The following is a 6,668-nucleotide window of genomic DNA, read 5'->3' on the forward strand; positions in this document are numbered from 1 at the left end:
ATTTCTGCCCTGCATTGGCAGGCACAGAAGCAGCTCTTAAACTACCTCCTCCTGATAGCTCCACCCTGCTTCTAAGTTGGGGTACTCTTAAAAAACACATTTAAGAAGATGCTGGCAACAAAGAGTAAGGCCTCAAATATGCTCATGTCTGTCTGGGGAGTCAGCGGGCCAGGGCATACCCGAGCTGGTTCAGCTCCAAGAGGGTAAGCCATGACTTGGAGCCATGCACTGAAAGCAAAGCTGTGCCCAGCAGCATTCCTGTGTGTGAGTGGGAATGGTGCTGCCCCACCATATACTTTTTGCTTTCTTTTGCTGACATCTACAAAACTGCTCCCAGCTTTGGGCTGTGACTCTGGTTCTGTTCTGTACCACTTCTACTGTGATGCTGCTCCATCGAGTACCAGTTTTGAGTCTAAGCTTCCCCAGGGCAAGCAAGAGGGGGAATGGACCTACAGGGCTTTTTGTTGCTTACACCAAAAAGAATTATCTAATTAAAAATTATTGGAAACCACATGCATTTGCAAAAATGGCTCTGCTTCAGAGGAATCTCTCGAGGCAAATAAGTGAGTAATTCTTCAAGGGTTTATGAAAATAGCCTGTATAGTTACACTCGCTGGGATAAAATTACAAGTGTTTTCAATCCCTGTACTTCGGGGCATAAGTTGATCCTCAGCTGGGGGCCAGGGAGGAATTTCCTCCCAGAGGATATTATTGTTCTGAGATGTATCTCATGGGAGATTCACATCCTCCAGAGTACCTGGCATTAGCCACTGGGAAAAAAAAGCAAAAAGCAAAAAGAAAAAAAAAAAAGAGCGGAGGCCGTGCCCTGGTCTCGTCGCAGCACACCTCGGGGCCCGGGCCGCCCCCGCAGTTGCACAAGCTGCCCCGTCCGATGTTGTAAGGGTCCCCGGAGGTCCGGGAAGGGCCGGGGCGGCCCCGCTCCTTCTGGGAAGCGCCGTGACTCACCCGCCGCGCCGCGCCCCGCCCCCGCGGCCGCAGCCAATCACCGTCCTCTGATTTGCATGCGCGCCCGGGGGCCTCTGGGACGGCAGCGAGGGCTGACCCGCGCCCCCCTGCCGCCACCGCCGCGCCCTCCTCTCTGTGCCGCCTGTGCCGCTTTGGGGACACGAGGAGGGTCCGTGTCTCTGCGGCACCTCTCCTCGCCATTATCTTGCGGTGGAACACATAGTGGAATTCATATATAAAGCTGTGTGGAGACTGGAAGTTGCCCGGATGACCCTCAGTGGTCTGGGGTGCAGGCTTCAAACCTGTAGCTGTCTAGCGACAGAGTGGTTCAATTCCACCTTTCGGGCGGGGCCGTTCTTTTCTGTCCCGGCAGTGCCCGGCACGGACCGTCCCCACGGGCAGCGCTCCCCGCGCTGTCCCCAAGTGCCACCACAGCAGGGGCGCATTCCGCTTACTCTTATTGCACCTTATTCGCACGGCGCTGGACTGCTGGACTGGCACCGTGCCACGCACAGCCGAAGGACAATTCAGGTTTTAATTGGATTTTTCTGCTGAGCAGATCTTTGTTAAACTGTGTCACATGTCCTACAAGAACAGAAAAGAAGTAAATAACAGAAGTCATTCTCTAGATCTGCTCCATATTGACGATAACCCATCTCCCACCCACGCTGCAACAAAGATGCTTCACTTCAGCAGTAAGCACGGGTGCTAATAATGTCACCCAGCCCCATGAAAAAGAAAGGTTAGCGTCAAGCTAAAAAACATATTCTTCAAGCAGAAGGCATTTATTTTGTGATATCCTGCTGCAACAGCTCTCCAGTCAATGATTTGTGGAGCCTCTAGTTAGGATGAGACCCCAGCCACCCCCACCGCAGGGGACAGTGAGGATTGGAAGGGCATTTTCACATCATCTCCTGGCCCCACAAGCAGGGAGGGAGATTCTGCCTGGTGAATTACAGAATACTGAGTGAATTATCAGATCTCCGGTGTTCCTGGCTGCTTTTTGAGGGGTGCAGTGCCATCCGGAGTGAAATAGGTAAGCATCCCTGAGGATCTAAGCCGAATGACTGTGCTTCCTTTCCATGGAATGAGTCACTCCAGCTGAAGGCCTGGGAGGAGAAAGGAACCCTGAGACCATTGCTGATGGTTGCTACTGCTTTAAGCCTGCAGACCCCTGAGCCGACTGGGGAGGAGCAGCCTTGATGCCAGCAAGGCATGTTGCTCTGGGAATACACGGTCCTGTTATGGGAAATCTGGGGGGAAAAGCCCCTCTGAAGCTCCCACAGTGCGTGCCAACTTCTCCGTGGCCTTGCAGATGTGCGTGCACAGCTGGGAGCGCCCCGAGCCCCAGATGGCCATCTCTGTGCTCCACACTGCCCTGCCTGCCAGCCAGCCTGCTCTGCCCATAATGAACTTTCTATGTGGAATTTCTCTGCGGCCTCAGAAATTGGTATCTGCTCTGCAGTTTGGCTGGGGGGGGTTGCTTTGGGGGTGAGGGGGAGAGTTGGAAAGGCCTTTGCCCAGTAGTGGGCAGCTCAGAATGTTAGCGCTTCATGTCAGTTACCAAGCAGAACATAATACGGCTCTTTCATGTGGTGTTTATAACTGAACATGCTGTTTTGTGTCAGCCTGGGTTTTTTTTTTTTCCTTCCAAGAAGTAGTTTTGGATTAAATTATGACAATTACATTCTTATATTCACACACACACACCCCCGCCAGCCCCCACCCTTGCCCTGCGTGCACACAAACACAAACGGGAATTATGTGCTCTGAGCGTGATTCGAACTATACAGCCTGGGATCTGTGCCTGGCATTGAGCTCACTTTTTTTTCTCCACAACAAAAAGGCCACATCTCCTCTGTACTCTTTCATTGCCTTAGGAAAAAGTAGGATGGTCAGATTGCTAGTGTGGGTGATTTGTCCCTCATGGAGCTGATGGGCATGAGAGGAGCTGGGGAGCCTTGCCTTGTGGAAAGCATTGCAGGGACCTGGCTTTGTGAAATCCCCTGTGAATCCCTACTCTGAGCTGCTTACACACCCCCAGTCTGGCTCCTGCACCTGGGCAGTGCCTTGTCTGGTGGGTAACACAGCCACATGGCAGGAAGCCATCCTGTCTTTTTGGGCTGTGCCCTGCAGGGCTGCACCTCTAGCACGTGGCTGAACACAGGGAAACACGTATTCATTAGGACAAGGGACATGGCAAGGCTGCTCTTGCTTTAACTGACACAGTGGGTGGGACAAGGCCTTAGGAAACAGGGCACCCCATATTTCAGTGCTGTTTTTTCAACACTGGTTGGAGGAGAACACCAGTGTGGAGACCCGTGTAGATGTCAGTAAGAGGGACATTTTGTACAATGCCATCCATCTCTCATCTGAGTCAGCTTTGTTTGGAGTCACTATTAGTCAGGCAAAGCTTCCAGTGTTTGAACCTGAATGTCACTTTCTTCCCTGACAAAGGGCTAAATTGAGAGGAGCCAAAGCCCTCACCACTGGTTAGAAAGCAATCCAGGGGTTACTCAGAGCCGAAATGCACGAGAGCCTGGCTCCTTAGTCAAATGTAATCTGCCTCCTCTTTTCCCCATGGAGTCACAGCACCGTGAGGAGGATGTGCTGGTGACAGATGGCTGACGCGACTTGCTAAGTGTAGGGGTGACTGGGCTGTGACTCAGCAAGTGTTTGGTTACTAGAGACTGGGAGCATGTGCTTTTGGACCACTGGGAGCAGTGGTCCTATCTGGTTCTCATCCTGGGAGGATTGGACATGGGCTGTTGTGTGAAGCCTGCGACTGCCATCTTCCATGGGAGGAAAGCAGGAACACGTGGTCTATTAGAACAGAAAATCAGGCTCCTAAATTACTGTTTACACTTGCAATGGATACTGTCTGAGCATGGATAAATATATGACCTGCCAGTGGTGCTTAGATGTCCTACTGGCCTTCAGAAAGGAAACATCCTGACCTAGAAAAATTACCATCTTGCTCAGAGGGAGTAGGAGCGGGAATTGCAGTTGAGTCACTAGAGGGGGACAAAGACCTAGCCTGGGTATGCATCCATCCACTTCCCCCACAGCTGCAGCTGTGGGAGACACCTTGGAGAGGCAGCTGCAGACATGGCCCTGGTCCTTCTCAGGTACCTTGAAGGTACCCAGTTGCAGGAACAGTTTTCTGGAGGCTGAGCATGCAGGTGGGGACCAGCAATGCTTTGTGGAAATGAAGCCACTCCTTTTCCCCCAGAAGCATGATGGCACATGTATGTGCATGAGTAGGTTAGCAGCCTTTATGTTTGCTCTTCCAGCATTTCTCTCTTCCTAGAGCCCTTTGGTCCATAGATAGGCTTTGAAAGGCTAAATTCCAGGCATTGCCAGTGTCACCTGGGTAGAGGGCACAGACAGTCATGTATAGGTACAGGTACATGCCATTCTTCTTTCTCCTCTCTTATGAATGGAGGAGAGCCGAGTTCTCAGGTCTGGATAGGGGCCAGGTGTTATTGTTGTCTCTGTGAGTTGAAGATGTCATGGAAATATTGGAGGACTTGAGCAGAGTGTACCTATGTGCATCCCACACGTGCACAGAGAGCCCAAGTGGCTGTGGCAATCAACAGGGCACTGCTTGCAAGTGACAGATTGACCTGGAGTGCTTAAAAGCTATCCCACACACTGTCCTGGGGAAATGGAGATGGTAATGACTCACACAAATGGATCGTGATACGCAGCCCTCAGCCCAGCCAGGCTATGTGTGGAACCAAGACACTCCCGTTTTCTCCCCTCCAGCATACTTCCCTGACCAAATCCAGGACTGAGCCATTTGGCTCTGACTGGAGCTGGTCAGAACATGTTTTTCTTTTCTTCTCTTCTCTTTTCCCCTCCTTCACCCTTTGGAAAATGTTGACATTTCAGCAAAGGGCTGAAAACCCAAACCCTGAATATTTTCCATTGGAAAACGCTGGGGGAAAGGGAGAGGAATAATCCCCAAACTGCCAACAATCAAATCTCTTTTGCTTTTAAGGCTTTTGAGTTTCTGCAAGGGAGGCATATTTGGAGGTCAGTGAACACTTTTTATGAAAATGTCTGTTCTCTCAAAACCAAATTTTTCACTAGAAGTGTTCCAACTGGCACCATTTTCACTGGTGATGGTTTGGACACTCTCTACATCTAATTTTGGAAAGGACCTGGAGAAAATTTAATTCATTTTATTAGAATATGAGGCACAAATGACACTCCCACAGCACAAGTGATACTGAGAATTTGTATTCTCAGTATCATGACTGATATTCTTTCTCTTTAAAGGGTGCTGTTCACACGAACATCTCAAGCAAGTTTGGAACCTGATCTCTGGAAACACCACGCTCCCAGAGCTCCAGCTGACTTGCCTCAGACCTCAGAGCACATTCCTGAAGAGAACCTACCTTTCACAAGGTCACATCAAAGGCTGCAAGAGAAGCAATAGGCACTGAAAGGCGTGTTACCTGTAACTATCCTTTGAGCAACTGATAGCACAGAACACTTACAGAGCATTTTGTTCTGATGTCTTCAGCTGATTTACATTTCTGTCTGAATTGTAATGTAGATCTGAAACATGTTTCATCTTGGTTTTGCACATTATTCTGCTTTCCTATAAGTTAAAAATAAAAAAAGGGACAATGTTAGCATAACAGAACACACATATTTGTAGGAGATGAATTATGTCCTAAAACCTTCACTAAATGTGGCTAATAGCAGGTTAGAGTTTATAAAAGGAAAGATCCTAAAATGGGCACACACTGGTCATAAATAAATTGAGACTGCAGACTTGCAGAAACTTTCAAAACAACAGCAGAGTGAAGTTCAGGATAACCTCCAAAGAAAAGCAATAGGAATAAAAAGCTCAACTGTTTGAAGACAGATCTTTATCAGTTGTGGGAAATCATGACAGCAAAGGAATAGATTCAATCACACAGACAATGCTTTTAATATGTCATGCCTCTTACCCCATTATTTTCCATGCTGAATCTTCTCAGTTACTATTTACATTCCCTCTGGTATGATTTAGTAATTGCACTGCTGCACTTCATTCTGATTTAGTACAGCTCCCTGTCTCCTGTCACTTCCAGGTTTTTCTGAACTAACCACCTGTGTTTGAATTCAGTCAGCACCAAAAAAAAGGGCATATTTGACTTTATCAAATCCCTGGATTTTATTCTTTTCAGTTTAGGAACATGTCATTATAATTGTTAAAGCTCATAAAGCAGTGGATTTAGAAAGATAATGATGCAATATCTGTTTTAGACCTCATCCTTGTTGGTTGGGGACAACTAAATTGTGTGTTGATAAAAGGAACAGGTACTGCATGTCTCTTAGTGGCAAGAAATACACAGGACCTGCATTGGTGCTGTGCATGCTTTATCATAATTTTTCAAGATAAGTAAGCAACTTTTCACTTACAGAACCTTACCTTTGAATTAATAAAGTCGAAAGATCAAGAGTTTTAGCCCCTGGCCTTGAAAACATAATTGCATGCAAGAAGCCATGGCAGAATCCTGAGGAAGTGCCATCTGGAGCTGCAGAGCTGTAACTAGCCACTGGAAAGCCACACACACACACACAGCTGAGATGTAGCTACAAGCTGTCCTTGCTCCCATCAGTACTACAGGGATAGATCCAGAAACAAGGAGATCCCAAGTAAGAAGATAAAGAGTCAAATGAATCACCCTGTCACTGTGTGAAAT

General features: G+C 48.2%; 1 long non-coding RNA gene across 1 annotated transcript; it reads left to right on the forward strand.

The window, feature by feature from the left end:
- The first annotated feature begins 1,545 nt into the window (after window positions 1-1,545).
- On the forward strand, window positions 1,546-5,560 carry LOC306798849. Its single transcript, XR_013773485.1, has 2 exons — window positions 1,546-1,914; window positions 5,251-5,560. It is a non-coding gene; the product is annotated as an uncharacterized lncRNA (long non-coding RNA).
- Window positions 5,561-6,668: the final 1,108 nt, after the last annotated feature.

Source organism: Erithacus rubecula (assembly GCF_903797595.1).
Source record: "Erithacus rubecula genome assembly, chromosome: 2".
Taxonomy (NCBI): Eukaryota; Metazoa; Chordata; class Aves; order Passeriformes; family Muscicapidae; genus Erithacus; species Erithacus rubecula.